Here is a 19,688-nt window from a genome sequence, read left to right on the forward strand (position 1 = left end):
CCCTCCAAGACTGCCCCCCCTTGGTGTTTTTGAAACCAAATTCGCCCCCCCCAACAGAGGACCCCTCCACCCTAATACTGCGGGGGAAGACCAGGCTCGCCCCATTACTGTGTGTTTTTGTGTTTTTGTGTTTTTGTGTTGTTTTTGTGTTTTTTTTTTTTTGTGTTTTTGTGTTTTTGTGTTTTTGTGTTTTTGTGTTTTTGTGTTTTTGTGTTTTTGTGTTTTTGTGTTTTTGTGTTTTTGTGTTTTTGTGTTTTTGTGTTTTTGTGTTTTTGTGTTTTTGTGTTTTTGTGTTTTTGTGTTTTTGTGTTTTTGTGTTTTTGTGTTTTTGTGTTTTTGTGTTTTTGTGTTTGTTTGTTTGTGTGTTTGTGTGTGTGTGTGTGTCTGGAGCAGCTCCGTTCTGAATGGAGGGAGAGGAAAAAAAGTTGGGATTCTCCCTGCGGCAGCCCTTAAATGGCAGAGAGAAGCAGAACGTTCCCCCCTCCATTCGCAGAGGACCTGCTGCTCCCTTTTTGCTCCCCCTGCCCCCTCCCTCCCAGGGTTCGAAGCACCTGAACGGGAAAGGCAGGCTGCCACAGCTCCATTGAGAAGACTTTTCTGAGAGGAGAAAGTGCTCTGGTCTGGCTGCTCCGGTCCGAGCTGGTGGAGCGCCCGCAACTGCCTGCCCGTGGCGCTCCATCAGAAAAAAACATACATTTTCTACTTTCATCTTACAATCTATGGCAGTGTTTCTCAACCTTGGCAACTTGAAGATGTCCGGACTTCAACTCCAAGGTTGAGAAACACTGATCTATGGTACGAGCCGAGTGGGAGAATGAAAACATCTCAGAAGTAATTGACGTCCTGAACCATAGAGAACAATTCACTGCTTCTGTCTGTGAATGTGTGTGGTTAATGGATCATACCGTCGCCTGTCAAAGCAAATTTTGCTGTTTACCATACCAGGCAATCTCTTTGTTTCAAGGATATCGTGCATCTCCCTAACAAAACTTTTTTTATGGGGGTACAGAAAAAAAATGAAAACAGAATAGGTTTCATTGGGCAGTGTCAAGGTTCAGGGTTTAGTGACGGTGCTCCAGTTGAGCCTTGGTGGCGCATTGCTTTGAATGCAGTATTGTAGGCTAATTCTGCCAATTGCCAGGAATTCTATTCTGACCATCTCAAGGCTGACTCATCTTTCCAAGGTCAGTGAAATGAGGACTCAGATTGTTGGGCACATTATCCCGACTCCGCGAATCACTTGGAGAGGGCTGTAAAGCACTGTGAGGCGGTATATACGTCTATGTGCTATTGCTATTGCTACTGCTATCTTCAGAGGCATAGCAAAGGTAAAGGTTCCCCTCTCACATATGTGCTACTCATTCCTGACTCTAGGGGGCGGTGCTCATCTCCGTTTTAAAGCCGAAGAGCCAGCATTGTCCAAAGACGTCTCTGTGGTCATGAGGCCAGCATGACTAAATGCACAGAACACTGTTACCTTCCCACCAAAGGTGGTCCCTATTTTGCTACTTGCATTTTTACATGTTTTTGAACTGCTAGGTTGGCAGAAGCTGGGACAAGTAACAGGAGCTCACTCTGTTATGCAACGCTAGGATTCAAACCGCCGAACTGCTGATCTTTCTGATCAACAAGCCCAGTGTCTTAGCCATTGAGCCACTGCGTCCCGCATAGCAGACCAGTTTGTCTCTGAAGATACCAGCCACACTGCCCAACAGATACTGGCCTTGAAAGCCGACACCAGTAAATGATTTGTTTTCATGAGGACTACTGAATTAGTTCCATGCGATATGGGTAGTCCTCAACTTATGACCACAATTGAGGCCCAAATTTATATTGCTAAATGAGACAGTCGTTAAGTGAACTTTGCTCAATTTTATGACCTTTCTTGCCACAGTTGTTAAATGAATTGCAGCAGTTGTTAAATTAGTAACACAGTTGTTAAGTGACTCTGGACAGGAGACAATGGATGGAAACTAATCAAGGAGAGAAACAACCTGGAATTAAGGAGAAACTTCCTAAGGGAGGACAATTAGCCAGTGGAACATCTTGCCTTTAGAAATTGTAGATGCTTCATCAGTTAAGAAGAGACTGTTGTCAATTCTGAAGTGAACCTGGCCGAAGCCATCTTATGTTGCCTCATAGTTGCCATGATCTCTGAGAGGGGTAAGGGAAGGGGAATAGATAGACTGGCTAAATAGTCAAAGCAAAAAGTTTTCCTACGGGAACCAAGGTCATCACAACAGGTGGCAGTTGAAGGAGGAGAGGAGTGACCAAGCAGCCTGCCAGCCACTTTCATTGAACAATGTGACCAGTGGCATCTGGGGAGGGAAATAATTTGCTCTTTTAATGATGGAGAAAACCGCGGGAATTTTTAGGGTTGGTTTTCACTAGCGGTGCTGATATGATGTATCCAATAAACATGTTCTCTGTGGAATCTACTTGTCTTGGAGTCCTGCTTTTGGCGGATGCATTACTTGGAATGCTGACAACTGAACAGTCACCTGTCTGAAATGATATAGGGCTGTGATGGCGAACCTATGGCACACGTGCCACAGGTGGCATGTGGAGCCCTCTCTGCGGGAACGTGAGCTGTCACCCAGCTGAGCTCCACCATACATGTGTGCGTGCCTCCTGCCAGCCAATTTATTTTTGGATCTCTGCTTGGCATGCGGGAGACATGTGTGAGGGTGGGGGGAGTGGCACCCCCATACCCTGTTTTCTGTTTCAGGAGGTTTCGGGGAGACCTGCTAGGCCCAAAATGAGATGTTGGGACGGGGTATGGTGCCCCCCTGAGTCCAGTTTTTGGTTCCAGGAAGCTTCAGGCTATGCCCAAAACGAGGCACGGAGTGGTTGTGTGCATGCACCGGGGGAGGGGGAGTGCGGGGAGGGTCATGTGTGCATGCACAGGGGTGCAGGACATATTGTGTTATGGGTGTGGGCACGCGCACAAGCACTGTCATGTGCACGGATGTGATTTTAGCACGCGAGGAGAAAAAGGTTAGTCATCACTGGTATAGGGTCTCCTGATTAAGCAGGTTTGTCTAGAATAAGAGTTGGCAACCTTAAACACTCAAAGAGCCACAAAGGTCCTAACCGGAAGCCCCTCATTCAATTCTAGAGTCAACTGGAAGTCTGATTCCCCCACCATAGAGTCTCCCCCTAGCATGGCGTCCTTCTTCCTCTATCTGTCCTAACTAAAAGCCCTATCAATTGTGGATCCATCCAGTGACAGGGAGCCGCAGCACAGGGATGAAAGAGCCGCATGCGGTTCTAGAGCCACAGGTTGCTGACTCCTGGACTAGAAGGTTCCTTCCAACTCTAGTCTGATTTGATTTGTCTGGTGTTAATCCCTGCTTATCTGGTATTGTCTGCTGAAGATGTTATGGTCTGGTCACTTTGTTTCTTTTGAATGGTTGAAATGAGGTTTATCTCTATGTGTCTATTGATGACTGATTCATTGGCTTCTCTCTTTTTGTAGGCCTTTGATCTTTATTCCCAGTAAACTGATTTTTGGGGTTGTTGTTTTTTGGAAATGTCTTTTAGTTGTTGTTGACTCCTGGCAATTGCTTGGACAAGTCTCTGTAGTTTTTTTCACAAGATTTCAGATGTGATTTCCCCTTGCCTCCTTCCCAGGGCTGACAGAGAGTGACTGTCAAATATTTCCACCTGGGTTTTGTTGTGTGATGCTTTTTAAATATCAAGCAACAGACTTTTTTTGCAGAGATCGAGTAGTGTGTTTTCTCTGTAACCTGAATGTAGGAATGGACTGAAATATGCTAGCTGGAAACAAATCTGGAAATTACTTACATAAATTTCCAATCATTAGCAGAAATGGCCATAGGGGAGTTTCTGTATATCTGTCCATATATTATTTCTGTTCTCACCACATATGTGTGTTTCTATCTATATGTGCACAGGGAAGCATGCACAGTCTGCATGTTCTTCAATCTAGGCTATGTATACAAGAGAGTGGGGTGTAGAAAAACTAGAAGTAGTTCTTACGGAAACTACAAAGAGAGGGAGAGAGAGACGAGGTAGAAAATAGAGAGAACAGAGATCAAAAAGGAGAAAAAAGAGGGAGAAAGAGAGAAGAGAGATCAAAAAGGAGAAAGGATAGGGAGAGAGAGGTGAGAGAGAAGAAAGAGAGAAGAGAGAGAGGACAGAGAAAGAGGACAGAGAGAGATAAATAGAGAGAAGATAGGGAGAGAGAGAAGAGATAAAAAAGGAGAAAAGATAGGGAGAAAGAGAGAAGAGAGCGAGATAAAAAGAAAAGATAGAGAGAGAGGTGAGAGAGAACAGAGGACAGAGTGAGAGATAAAGAGAGAGAAGATAGGGAGAGAGAGAAGAGAAAGAGAAGAGAGAGAGGACAGAGAGAGAGATAAAGAGAGAGAAGATGGGGAAAGAGAGGAGAGAGAAAGGTAACAGAGAGAAGATAGTGAGGAAGAGAGAGAGGAGAAAGAAAGGGGGAAGAGAGAGAAAAAAGAGAGAAGATAGGGAGAGAGAGGTGAGAGAAGTGAGAGAGGTGAGAAAGAAGAGAGATAAAAAAGGAGAAAAGATAGGGAGAGAGAGATGAGAGAGAAGAGAGAGAGAAGAGAGAGAGGACAGAAAAAGAGATAAAGAGAGAGAAGATAGGGAGAGAGAGAAGAAAGAGAGGAGAAAGTGAAGAGAGAGGAGAGAGAAAGAGGGAACAGAGAGAAGATAGGGAGAGAGAGAAGAGAGAAAGAGGGAAGAAAGAGAAAAAAGAGAGGGAAGAGAGAGAGAAGAGGGAGAGAGACAGAGATAGATAGATAGATATGAATCCATTCATTACCTATAAGTCATGGGTGTCAAACTCTCCGCATCACCTTGCTGTCATGTGATGTTTCACAACTTTTTTCCGATTCACAGAGCTGGTGGGCATGGCCTGCGTGTGACACCTGAGTGGTGCAAATGGGTGTGGAGCCTTCTTGGAAATGTTGAAAAGACTGTGTTGTTAACAGGAGATAGATGTTGTCTTATTCTTTCCCCAACCAACCCCACTATTGAGAGGGCTGTTCAATTTTGACATAGGTGGCCTCTTTGACCTCTCTTTCAAACCAGCGGTCCTCTCTGTCCTGATGAAAGAAATGTCCTTCTGGGTTCAGCTCCAAATGGGGAAAAAGACACTGGAGACATGGAGGCTGCTTGGAAAGATGGTATTAATGGTGGACAGGACCAGACGGCTTGAGTCCTAAACAGAAAAAGGTGATCATATGCTTCAATGTTGGGTAGAGAAGAAGAGAAGGGCCTGGAGGGGGGGGGGGGGCTTGCAGGGTCTTTTATAATCTGTTCGGCCCCACCTACCTGTTTCCTGTTCCTGTGTAAGAAATGTATTCTGATTGGTTGTCAGACTCTCATAGGGCCATGCAGGGACAACTCTCTAGGCTGTGTTTTGAATCCAGGTTTGGTTGAATTCTCAGATGCGGTGGTGGGTTTCAAATTTTTTTAGAACCTCTTCTGTAGGTGTGGCCTGCTTTGTGGGAGTGCTTGCCAGCCATGTGACTGGGTGGGCGTGGCCAACTTGTAAAATGTGGTGAAACTCACTTAACAACGCTCTTGCTCAGCAACCAAAATGTTGGCTCAGAAACTCTGGCATTTGAAGCACGCGAGTCTTAAAGCTGTCAAGTTACAAGACCCATGCACCCCTAACCCTTTAGAAAAAAAAACCCCAGGGGTGTTCAAACTTGACAGCTTTAAGACTTGTGGACTTCAACTCCCAGAATTCCTCCTCTTGCTCTTCATCTTGATAATGTGTGGACGGGCGGGGGAAGGGAGCTGGAACCGGTTCTAAACGGCACGGTAGATTTGTGGAACCTCTTCTATAGAAGAGGTTAGAACTGGCAGGAACCCATCCCTGCTCAGATGCCATGTGGTGAGTGGGTAAAGGCTAACCATGCCTTAATCCCATCACCCTGGAGCTGAAGGGGAGAACTCCTTATTATGTAAAGGGACTGGCTTGGGCATCTTAATGGCCCATTGACAAAGTGGGGGGGGGCAGGAAGCTACAGGGAGCTATTCTGTTTTTAAAACATGTTTCTCCTTTTTCACATTCAGGGAAATATCCTGCCTTTTCAATATTTCCTACGATATTTCATTTTTCTGGGAGAGGGCTGGGTGGTAACTTTCTATAGTCCAAAATGTAGACTTTGCTGTCTTTGAAAGAGTGGCCTGCGTGTTTTAGATGCAGATGGACTGCTGAATCTAGTCCTAATGGGTTTGTTCTCCTCTGTTGTGCCATGCGTTTGTGAAGTGGTTGTTTTGTTTCCCCAATGTACAGATCGGCACAGGGCTCACTGCATTGTGCTGCATATACCACGTTGCTCAGTTTGTGTCTGGGTGTTTTATCCTTGGGGTGGACAAGCTTCTGCCTTCGTGTATTCTTGGGTTTCAAGTGTGATGTTATGTTGGCTGAAGATCCTCCTGAGCTTTTAACAATTCCAAGTTGGCTCCACACCCATTTGCACAACTCAGGTGACCCTGATGACACAGAGAAACCTTCAGGTGGCCTTAAGGACTCTCTAGAACAGTGTTTCTCAACCTTGGCCACTTGAAGATGTCCGGACTTCAAGTCCCAGAATTCCCCAGCCAGCATCGCTGGCTGGGGAATTCTGGGACTTGAAGTCCGGACATCTTCAAGTGGCCAAGGTTGAGAAACACTGCGCTAAAAGGATGCAAATGACCAGCTGTCTGCAAGGAGTTTTAGCAATAGCAGTAGACTTATATACCGCTTCATAGGCCTTTCAGGCCTCTCTAAGCGGTTTACAGAGAGTCAGCATATTGCCCCCAACAATCTGGGTCCTCATTTTACCCACCTCGGAAGGATGGAGGGCTGAGTCAACCCTGAGCCGGTGAGATTTGAACCGCTGACCTGCTGATCTAGCAGTAGCCTGCAGTGCTGCATTTAACCACTGTGCCACCTTGGCTCTTGAATTTTAAATCCTTTAAATTTAAAATTTAAATCCTTCCATTCCCCACCATCCAATCAGCACTGAAGAAGCTTCTTGGATGAGAAGCGAAACGTCTTAAAAAAAAAGAGAGAAAGACCTGTTGCCTCTTGAAAAAGCACCTTTGGGACAACCATGACTTGGATGACTGAGAATCACCATAGATATTTCTCACTAAGTTGCAACCATATTGTAGCAATTTGCTATATTGGTTTGAAAAACGAGGGTTGATACTGCTGATAATTATAGGCTGGCACCAATGCAGATGATATTTACTATATTAGAATGGCATTTACAGTCCTAATGAACCCAGAGCAGTCATGCTCAGCAGTGCACTTCAAGCAGTTCGTTGGAGCCAAGGGGAATGCGCCACTTAATCAAAATTAGAAATATGGAAAGAGCAGGAGGGGCGTAACAAGAGAGAGACGAAGCGAGAGAAAACGCCGTGTTCATCAGCTGAACAAGGATGCTAAACGATACAGATAGTCCTCGACATACGATCCCAATTGAGCCCAACATTTCTGTGGCTGAGCAAGACAGTTCTTAAGTGAGTTATATCCCATTTTGTCACCTTTTTGAGCCACGGTCGCACAGTGGTCAGAGTGCAGTACTGCAGGCTACTCCTGCTGCCTGCCGGCTGCCTGCAGTTTGGCAGTTCGAATCTCACCAGGCTCAAGGTTGACTCAGCCTTCCATCCTTCCGAGGTGGGTAAAATGAGGACCCAGATTGTTGTTGGGGGCAATATGCTGCCTCTGTAAACCGCTTAGAGAGGGCTGAAAGCCCTATGAAGCGGTATATAAGTCTAACTGCTATTGCTATTGCTATCTTCAGCCTTCCAGTCTTCCAAAGTGGGTAAAACGAGGACCCAGATTGTTGTGGACAATAGGCTGACTATGTAAACTGCTTAGGGAGGGCTGTAAAGTACTGTAAAGCGGTATATAAGTCTAAGTGCTACTGCTATTGCTTTTTGCCACAGTTGTTAAGCGAATCAGTGCAGTTCTTCAGTGAATCCAACTTCCCCCATTGACTTTGCTCGTCAGAAATCAACTAGGAAATAGTGATAATAGATATAGTTAAATAAATAATTGATAATGATAATAATGTATACAATGTGTAGTATTATGATAAGTAATAACTGGATATGAATATTGAATGGCACCCATGAAAGGAAGATTAGAAACCCTTTTGGATTATATATAAAGGTTAATAATAATAATAATAATAATAATAATAATAATAATAATAATAATAATAATAAAAAAGCTGCACTGCTTGGATCTGCACGCATATTACGAAAATATGTTACGACGTCCTAGGCCCCTGGGTGGGGCCCGACTAGTAACCAATGCCACATCCGGCGAAACAACTGGCCGCTGTGATACAATTGTACAACAATAATAATAATAATAACAATAATAATAATAATAATAATAATAATAATAATAATAATACAGCTGATGTAAAAAAAACGTGCAGACTGATTATAAATTGCAGCACAATTCAGTAGCACAAATGATCCATTGGAATTTGTGTAAAAATTATAATATTAAAACAGCAACAAACTGGTGGGAACATCAGCCTGAAAAAGTCACCGAAAATCAGATGGTCAAGATCTTGTGGGAGGACTTCCTGGGAGGAGCCTGCTGGTGGTGGCAGCAAAAAATCAGCTGCCTCCGAATTCCTGGCTACGTACCTGTTTAGAGGATCTTCCATCTGACGTCTTATCAGGTTTTCTTATCCTTCAGGCAAGAAGGAAAGAAGAAACTGTTTTGCTGGCAAATGCTCTTTGATTTTTGCAGCTTTTGTGCTTGCAGGGAAAGGGGGGCTAGCCCAAGGCAGAACGGCTGTCCGTGCTGGGAACTTCAAACTGCCTTGTGCAGGACAAAGTAGGTCTCCCCCACTCAGTTCAAAGTTTTGTTTGATTTAATCTTATCACGAGCTGAATCCATTTCCGTGCACAATAATTGTTTATCAACATTTTAGCTTCTTTTCTTTTTCTCCTCCGAAAAATTATTTACTTAGAGGCTTTTAAAATGGCGCCGAGCAGGCTGGTTTCTCCGGTAATAATGAACACTTTTTGTTAATCCTCACAAGAATTCAAAACAAAAGAGATTGCTTATCATATGTTTTGGTTTCACAATAGGCCAGCAGAAGCTTCTTAATTAGCTTTACTTCTACAAGAATGTTACTCCTTCATTAACTTTGCTTATCTGGAAGTTAAATGGTGATGAATCTGCTGAACGGTCTTGTTACAATGTTTACTCACTGAAAGTTTTGCCAAGCCTTAACTTCAAAATAAAAGGGGAACTCAGCCTCTTTACTTAAAGCTGCATATTCAGGCAATAGAGTTTTATTAACTGCAGGCAGATAAATTTTGAAATGGCTTCAAAACCAAATATTAACTTGAAGTTGTAAATTTTTTTCTTATTACTATTCAAAATACCAGCTTCAATTTTGTAAAAGGCTTTCTTATCCAGCTGCGTTACAAGATGGCGATTTTATAGCTTCTGCGTTTGATATATGACACACTCAATCAGTTCTATTCTCCTGAAGACTTCTCCTTATTAACTGTTAAAAGTCTATAAATAGTATCCCATTTAAAACCGAGGGGAGCAGAGACTTTGTTTGTTTGTGCGTTTTTTTTATAATGGCTCCCAAATCGAAGCAGTCTAAGCGTTTCCTTAATAATACATCTCAAGAAATTGTTACAAAATCGCTGCCCTTGCCTCCCACGCCCTCTACTGGAGATCTCTTAATGCAAGAATTTCTTTTTGAAACCCTTAAAGAGTTCAGACAGGAAATTAAACAACTTTTATCGGACTTATATGATAAACTGGACGCCAAGATTGCTCAAACAAGGGAAGATACGATCAGAGTTATGACTGTTATGACAGGCTATGTTTCTGAAATGGAGGACAAATTGGAACTTTTGGAAAAAACTAATTCTAATTTGACATCTAAAATTCAAACGTTACAACAGGAAGTTGAAAATGCTCAAAAACAACTCGTTATGATAAATTACAATAAGACTGCGTTTGCAATAAGAGTCAGAGGATTGCGTGAAAAGGAACAGGAGAATTTGAAACAGACCTTTTTTGAAGCTTTCAGACGTTCGGTGGGAAGTCCGGGATTTAACTTTGATTGGCAGATTCAAAAAATTTATCGCCAGAACTCGTGTGTAGCAAAACAACGACAGCTTCCGAGGGACATAATTATATATTTCACCACAAGAGAATCCAGAAATGCGATAATACAGAAGTTCTACAATAACAGGCTGCGAATCGATGGACAGGACTTGATTGTTTTTAAAGAAATACCATCTCAAATATTAAGAGCAAGGAGAGACTACACTTTCTTAACTGAAAAACTCAGAGATTCTCAGATACAATATAAATGGGAAGTGCCATCTGGTATCACAGTCACATTTGAGAACCAAAAATATCGTCTCAATTCTGTTTGCGAAGCCCGAGATTTTTACTACAAAACTCTGAAGGCGGGACTTCCTGATTCACCCGGACTTGGAGAAAGACAAGGAGAAGGAGAAGATAAGCAGCGGGACACGTGGCTACAAGGCGGAGGGTGTTGCTTTCCCTTTCCGGAAGGGCAGAAGAGTAAAGAATAAAGATCCAGCTATGCCTTTAAAATACTTCTTAAATTTTTAATTTGAATAAAATTTCAGGACTCCTGTCTGGTATAAAATGACAAAGCTGTATACCGATGAAGAGATATTGAGACTGAAAGAAGCGGTGCTGAATTTGGACATATATTGTATGGGACTTATATAAGACTTGTTTGAATCTTAATTTAAACTGCGCATGATCTATTCTTTGGGGCGAGGAGAGCGGAGATCATAGTTTTCTTGGATTGTGGTTTGGAATGAATGGAGTCGGGTGCGTGGGGTAGATGGAAGGGTAGTGAAAGTTCAATTAGATTATCTTGATCCAGAATGTAAGCTGATTTTTGTATAAATTGTTATTTGAATACAAGGTTAAGAAAGATTATCTGGAGAGTCTACACGAGGGTGGAGTAAATATGAGAGGAGCAATGGATGAGGATAAAATATATATGCGGACACGGGTAAAGGCAGGATGGGAGGTATAGAATTTATATGCGGAAGCAGGTAAAGACATTGTTTAAGATTTTAAAAATAATGAGAAGCTGAGTTTAATGTTAGAGAGTATATTGACTTCTCTTTATTGGGGGGGGTTCCCCCCCCTTTTTTCTTTTTATTATTCTTTTCTTTTTTGTTCTTTATTTTTTATTATTTTTTATTATTTTGTAACTTCTAATCTATTTGGTTTCAATATATTCCAGACTTTGCTTGATAAAGAACGATGCCTGGAATGGGACCTGGGAAGTCGGAAGGGGGTCAGGGAGGGGGGTTCAGGGGGTGGGTGGGGGGGAGGGTGGAAGTATAGACTCAATTTTCAGAACAATGAATGCACTTGGATACTGTTGCTTTTTTTTTTTCTTTTCTTCTTTCTTTTCCTTTTATTTTCCTTTTGTTTTAGTACAAAACAAATAGACCAATGAATACTAGAAATACACCGAAGCGGGGTGTAGAGGGAAAGAAGAGGGGGGAATTAAGAGGGAGTGAGAAGGGAATGTAAGGAGGGTGAGATGGTGGGAAGGGGAGAAAGGAATGGCTGAGGGGGAGGGGAAGTAGAAGAGGGGATTGTTGGAAGGGAGAAATGAAAGTTGGAGGGGTAGAAGGAAGGGTGTATGTAGGATAGAAGTGTTATGAGTTGTTTATTGCTTCTTTTTTTTTTAACTGCACAGTATTTAAGTGATTGTATAAAGGAAAATGAAAATGTAATAAAAGAATCCTTGATTAAAAAAAAAAAAGATCTTGTGGGATTTCCGTATACAAACGGACAAAATACTGGCGCATAATACGCCAGACATCACACTGGTTGAGAAAAATAAGGTCACAATCATAGACATCGCAATACCAGGTGATAGCAGGGTCGCCGAGAAGGAACATGAAAAAATCGCAAAATACCAGGACTTAAAAATCGAAATTCAATGACTATGGCACAAACCAGCAGTGGTAATTCCAGTGGTAATTGGCACACTGGGTGCTATTCCAAAAGCACTGGAATTACATTTAAAACAGTTAAAAATTGACAAAATCACCATCAGTCAAATGCAAAAAGCCGCACTGCTAGGATCTGCACGCATATTACGAAAATACGTTACGACGTCCTAGGCCCCTGGGTGGGGCCCGACTAGTAACCAATGCCAAATCCGGCGAAACAACTGGCCACTGTGATACAATTGTATAATAATAATAATAAATTAAGTTAGATTCAGTTAAGTCTTGATTACTAGGGGAAAAATGATATGATGCAGGATATAGTCAAATAAAGGAGGGATAATGATAATAACACACATGTATGTATGTATGTATGTATGTATGCATGCATGCATGCATGCATGTATGCATGCATGTATGTATGTATGTATGTATGTATTTAGTGTCACAACCCCTGGTATGCCCAAATATGGGAGGAGGCCTACTGCTATATGTATGTACGTATGTCTGTCTGTCTGTCTGTCTGTCTGTCTTTCTGTATGTATGTATGTATGTATGCATGTATGTATGTATGTATGTATGTATGTATGTATGTATGTGTACAATATAAGGAAATGAGATGTAAATTGTAAACAGTGATTTGGAAAGGAGGATAGAAAACTTTGTTCTAAATATTATGGATGTTTAGCTAGAATAGGACATAAGGATTTAGTGTCATTGGAGGATTTTAGAAATAGTAAATGAAATGCCAGTATGTGGTTATGTATTAAATCTTGGCATATTTTATGATGAAGGTTGTTTAAACAACTATAGTCAAATGGAAATGGAGGTATGATGACGGTAACATGTATAAATATCTGAGTTAAAATACTTGAGTTAATATGAATTATGCTTGATGACTGTGGAAGAGATGCACGAAAGTCTTTTGTAACCAACTGATACACTTTCTACAGTATGTAAAAAAGGAAGCTTTTATGTGTTGTGTTTGTTTTGAAAATAAAAAATAAAAAAAACTTTAATAAAACAAAGAGAAATCAATTAGGAAAGTCACAAATGGTGATCACACGACCCTGGGACAGTGCAATTGTCATAAATACATTCCAATTGCCAAGTGCTCAAACATTGATCACGTGACGTTAGGGATGCTGCAACAATTGTAGGTGGGAAAACAGGTCATGTCACTTTTTTCAGTAGTACCTCTGAACAGTCAATAAATGAATGGTTGTAAGTTGAAGACTACCTGTTTTATTTGCAGTTATTAAATGAAACCCCTAGATACAGAAACTGTGTTCCTTTGAATTTCAGTACCTGGGATAAAACTGCAGGAAAGAGCGGCAAAGGACCAAATTCCAGTTATCTTACTTTGGATTCAATATGTGAAGATCCAATTCTCTGGGAAAGTCTCCGATGTCGGGGAAGGTAAATGGAAAGAAAAGAAGAGGATGGCCAACATCTTGGAGGGTAGACTCAGTTATGGGAGTGATGAACCCACCAGGGTTGGGTTGCTCCCAGAATTACTGCCGGTTTCGTGGGCGCAAAAAGTTTGCAAGCATGCACTCGTTTCACTTGTGCACATGCCAGATGCTCATTTTGCGCATGTGCGCATTTGCACAAAAATAGGTCTGCGCATGCACAAAATGTTAAAAAAGAAAAAAAATTAAATTTGTGCAATTACAATTGTTCTGTGCATGTGCAGAATCAAAAATCAAGATGCCCCCCCCCCAATAGGAGAACCAGTTCGGGGGTATGGCAGGCCTGGTTCACTGTCGGTTTCAGTGACCCGGGTGGCCAAGCCACTACTAGTTTGGCTGAACCGGTCTAAACCGGTAGGAACCCACCTCTGGAACACACGGTTGGAAGATCTATAGGATCAGGAGAAAGTCTTTGTTGACACTGACTTATGGCACACGATCCGTGGATCCATCAATCTCATTGGAGTGTCTCCTTTTTTTATGAAGACATTAGCAGTTGTTTAAAAACAATGGCATTATCAGAGTGACTTTTTCATGGCAAGGATTGGCAAAGGTTCCCTTTACAACTACAGATTGTTAACTCAACGTATGACCACAATTGAGCCCCAAATTTATGTTATTAAATGTATGTTGCTCCTTGATCACTTTCCATCCATTATTCCTTGTCTGGCCTTCACGTGCTTCACTCTACTCTACACTCCACTCTACTCTACACTCCAGTCTACTCTACATGTCACTCTACTCTACATTCCACTCCACTCTGCTCTACACTACACTCTACTCTATTCTACACTCTACTCTACATTCCAATCGACTGTACTTTACACTCCAGTCTACTCTACACTCCAGTCTACTCTACATTCCACTCTACACTACATTCTACATTCCAATCCACTCTACTCTACATCTCACTCTACTCTACATTCCACTCCACTCTACACTCCACTCTACTCTATTCTACATTCTACTCTACATTCCAATCCACTATACTCTACACTCCACTCTCTACTCTACTCTACTCTACTCTACTCTACTCTCCACTCCACTCCACTCTACTCTACACTACACTACACTCTACTCTACCCTACACTCTACTCTACATTCCCATCCACTCTACTCTACATCTCACCCTACTCTACATTCCACTCCACTCTACTCTACACTACAGTCTACTCTACTCTACACTCTACTCTACATTCCAATCCACTCTACTCTACACTCCACTGTACTCTACACTCCACTGTACTCTCCACTCCACTGTACTCTCCACTCCACTCTACATTGTACTCTACTCTATTCTGCTCTGCTCTGCTCTCCACTCTACTCTCCACTCCACTCAATTCCATTCCATTTTATTTTATTTTATTCTATTCTTTCTCTTTGAATGCAAAGCACTGCACAATGCCACAATTCCAATTTTAGGTAGGTTTTTTTCCTCCTATTCTACCTGGGATTGTATGGGTGCCCTTCCTTGGTCTCTAGGCTACTGTGCTATGGTTTTTTTTGTCCCTTGGGCACATTTTCCTGAGCTGCCCAAACCTACTATCTTAATTTGCATCCTTTTTCCAGCCTCAGCCACACCATATGATCTAGAGAGGCTTTTGAGAATGGCAGCATTTACTGTTATATGATCTATTTTAATAAATGATGGCTAAGCACTTTTTTCTTCTCGTTGAGGCATTAAAATGACTATAAATTGCTTTCTAACAGTCTCCCCCACATCCCTCTTTATAAGATTTGAAAGGTTTCAAGGAGAAAGCAGGCCCAACGCTGAGACGCCCATGACAGCTAGTCAATGAAAAGAAAGCGGCGGAAAAATCAGACAGAGTTTCTGTCTGTCTCACAACTTGTTCGAGCACTAAATTACAGAATTAATGGGCTTTTAGAAGAGGTTGACACACTGCTACTGTGGAAAAGACAATTAAATGTGGGAAGCTGGTGTTTGCAACTGCATTTAAATTTAAGTGGAGGATTTGGAACTCTATAAATCTTTCTTATTTCATGGTTACTTTCTCTCCCTCCCCTTCTGACAACAGGTATTAAAAGTGTCAGATGGGATGGAAGGAAAAAAATACTTCAGTCTCACACTCCGTCTGAAGAAATTCATCTCACTAATTTTTTTTTAGCTCCTATCTTTATCACTCATCATTCACAAAGTAGTACCAGAGGGAAAACACCATTATGATTTTGTTTCACTCTGAGTTTTAGAGCATGATCTCTGGTTCGAAAACCAATACATTCAAAAAGACTCAAAAAAGAATACATTCAAAAAGCTAAAACATATAAAGAACGGTTGCTGGAATTGGGTATGTCTAATTTAATGAAAAGAAGGATTAGGGGTGACATGATAGCAGGGTTCCAATATCTCAGGGTGTGAGATTTAAACTTCTCAGATGAATCATCAGGCGACTCAATGGACAATAAAAAGAGTTTTATTTAACTTTTGCAAAGGGGTACCCCCCCCCTCATTCTCATGTGAGCAACAGGAAGGCGCGAGTAATCCTCCTACTACTCTCACAGGGGCTGCCACAAAGAAGAAGGAGTCAAGCTATTCTCCAAAGCATGCAGGACAAGAAACAATGGATGGAGACTAATCAAGGAGAGAAGCAACCTAGAACTAAGGAGAAATTTCCTGACATTTTGAACAATTAATCAGTGGACCAACTGGCCTCCAGAGGTTGTGGATGCTCCAACTGAAGGTTTTAAGAAGATATTGGATAACCATTTGTTTGAAATGGTATTGGGTTTCCTGCCTAAGCAGGGGGTTGGACTAGAAGACCTCCAATGTCCCTCCCAACTCTTCTCTTCTCTTCTCTTCTCTTCTCTTCTCTTCTCTTCTCTTCTCTTCTCTTCTCTTCTCTTCTCTTCTCTTCTCTTCCATTCCATTCCATTCCATTCCATTCCATTCCATTCTATTCTATTCTATTCTATTCTATTCTATTCTATTCTATGAAACATTCAAGATCAGTTTTGGGATTGAAATTGTTTGTGAGAATCTCTTAAGCAAAACCACATGTAGAGACAGGAATAGCAGGAAAATCATATAAATAATCCACAATTTACAACCACAACTGAGGCCAAAATTTCCATTGCTAAGTGAGACAATTGCTAAGTGAATTTTGCCCCATTTTTACTATCCTTCTTGCTACACTTGCTAAGTGAATCACTGTAGCTGTTAAATTAGTAATATGGTTGTTAAGTGAATTTGGCTTCCCCATTTCTTGTCAGAAAGTCTCAGTGACCCAGGACACCACAATTGTCATAAGTATGAACCAGTTGTCTAGGCCCCAAATTTTGATCACGTGACCATGTCTTAAGTTCAGTAGGCACTTTATCAGTGCTGTTGTAACTTCGAACCAGTGGTGGGATACGACTGGTACACCTCGGTACAGGAGTACCGGTGCCTGCTGGGAGCACCAGATACCATTCCAGTATGGTACTCTGGAGAGCCCATCCACCCGCCCTCCTTACTTGTATTTGAGCCAATCAGTGCTTACATCCATGGAGCATATGGTACCTGCACGATGCTCCGCCAAGCAGCTGGAGCGTCGTGGAGTGTTGTGGGTGGTAAGTATGCATGCACATGCTGCGCATGTGCTGTGTGCATGCATGTGGTAGATGCTCAGCCCCGTTGCACTGTATCAGTTGCAACGGGATCCAGAACCCCACCACTGCTTCGAAGGGTTACTAAACAAATGGTTATAAGTCAAGGACTACCTGTGTATATAATGACAGAGATTTTCACACCACACAACATTTTCTTACATGTATCAATGGATATAAAAATAAGAGTGGGGCTGTGATCACATGGTCCTAGTCACCAACCTAATTTTTTTGATTCCCCTTGAAGATGGCCCTGACTGAGAAAAATCAAAATAGAGTAGAGTAGAGTAGAGTAGGATAGGATAGGGTAGAGTAGAATAGAAAAGAATGGAAAAGAATAGAATATTCACTCAAATAGAAAGTTCCTACCGAGAGTGGTAAGGACAGCAGAGAAGATTATAGGAAACTTCCTGTCATTCAGGATACTGCTTATAACACCAGGTGCTTAGAGCTCGAATCATTTTAGAGAAGCCACACACGGTCTGTTTCTGTTGCTTCCCTATATCCAAGAAAAGGCTGCAACTTCAGTATGACCAGCCACCCAGGAAAGTGTAGAATTTTTTCCCTAAATTAAGACAACTGGCGTATTACTTTATGGAGAGGGATCAATGGAACAGCTTGTCTTCAGAAGTTGTGGGTGCTACATCAGTGGAGGCTTTTAAGAAGAGACTGGACAGCCACTTGTCTGAAATGGTATAAGGGGTCTCCTGCTTAAGAAGGGGTTTGGACTAGAAAACCTTCAAGGTTCCTTCCAGCTCTATTCTGATTGATTGATTGATTGAGATAATTAGGATTCAGGGTTCCAAAGATGCTTTTTCCCCAAAAGGCAACTGGTCTTTCTTGGGGTTCCCCCCCCCCCTTTGAAAACGATTTGCAGAACCAAAGAAACTTTGAGCCATCCATGACCTGGGTGATTGAGAATCTCCATAGGCAGACTCATGGTGCTATTGATGGCTAAGGAATAGTAATGCCCTTGATAAAAATGGTGCCATGTTCCGGCATTCACGTTGAAAATAGAGAGTCAGTGTCAGGCCTGCAACTATATTCCTTTTAGAATTTTGGCTTGCCACACTTTCTCTTATTTCATTACGCTGTTTCTTTAGTATAGTTGATGGGAGGGGGGAATAGAAAGGAGTTGGATTGTGAAATGTATTGTTATCATTCTTTTCTAGAAGCCAAGGTCATCTTTTGTCTCCGCACTTTTACACCTGACCGGAAGCAGCTGGATGGAGATGCCAGCGTGGAAGAAGAAGATTGGACCATGTGATGGATTGTGGGTGTGGGGGCAAGATCATGAACTTTTAACTGGGTGGGATTCTGAGGTCATTTCCAGAATTGGGATTAACACAGATGTACTAAGATGTCTGCTTTATTAAATTGGAACTTTAAGGATCATTTTGCCTTGGACTCTGATTTAATTTACATGATACTTGGAACGCTGACAGTCAGTTTGTTTGGTAAAAAACTTTAAGAAACTAGGTGATAACCAGCACTAAATGACTATGATACAAAGGTAAGCAAATCCAAGTCAGAGCCATTGGCAAATGCAGAGTTTATAGAAACCCGAAATGTCCTGCCACTCATGCAATGCCTTAAAACTACCATCTGTTGGATTGCTGTAAGCCGCCCTGAGTCCCCCCAGGGAAAAGGGCGGCATATAAATAAACTTCTCAATCTCAATGTATATTTTTCCTACTCTGAAGTAACTCTTCTACTTGGTTGTAGCTGCCTACTCTGAAGTAAATCTTGGGTGCAGCCAATAAGGAAGGAAGCAATGATGACACTGAATGGGGGTGTGGCTGAGGGTCATGGTGTTTGGTGCTGGTGATTAGGGGTATCATTTGGGTAATGGGGTGGATTTGTGGGTGGAACTGGACAGGGTAATGGTATATATCTACCGTGATGGAGTTAACTTTGTTAGAACTGACTTGGATGTACTTACTTTTGTGTCATAGTCATTTAGTGCTGGTTATCACCTAGTTTCTTAGATAGAGATAAAGTTTTTCACCAAACGAACTGACTCTCTGTTTATTTTCAACACGGACGCCGGAACGTGACAGTAAGTCAGTTCTAACAAAGTTAACTCCATCACTGTAGATATACCGTTACCCTGCCCAGTTCCACACACAAATGGCTGCTACCCAGGGGTGGGTTGCTAATCCTGTTCCAACTGGTTCGGTTGGAACGGGGCTGGTGGCGTCCTCGTGCACGCGCGCAGTTCACGCATGCGTCTTAGTGCCTGCGCGATGCTCCAGCTGCTCACGGAGACTCGTGCAGGTGCTGTATGTGCCATCCAGCTGCTCATGGAGAATCGCGCAGGTGCTGTATGTGCCATGCGCCTGCATGGAAGCGCAGAAGCCTTCAAAGACCGGTAAGGAGCGCGGGCGGGCGGGTGGGCCCTTCGCTGTTCCCAGAAGTTACTTACTTCTGGGTTCGCCGACCAACTGGTTCGCGGGGACCACCGCGAACCAGTTGCAACCCACCCCTGCCGCTACCCCGCGAATGTCAGCACGAGGGCTGACAAATGGTTGATGGATACAAAATTCCTCTTACTAATGACATGAATCTGACCTCCTTAAGGATGGATCTGTCCTCACTGGAATTCATCCAACTAGC

The sequence above is a fragment of the Thamnophis sirtalis genome, unplaced genomic scaffold (genome assembly GCF_051295495.1).
Source record: "Thamnophis sirtalis isolate CommonGarterSnake01/CBP01778 unplaced genomic scaffold, rThaSir2_p1.2 scaffold_6, whole genome shotgun sequence".
Taxonomy (NCBI): domain Eukaryota; kingdom Metazoa; phylum Chordata; class Lepidosauria; order Squamata; family Natricidae; genus Thamnophis; species Thamnophis sirtalis.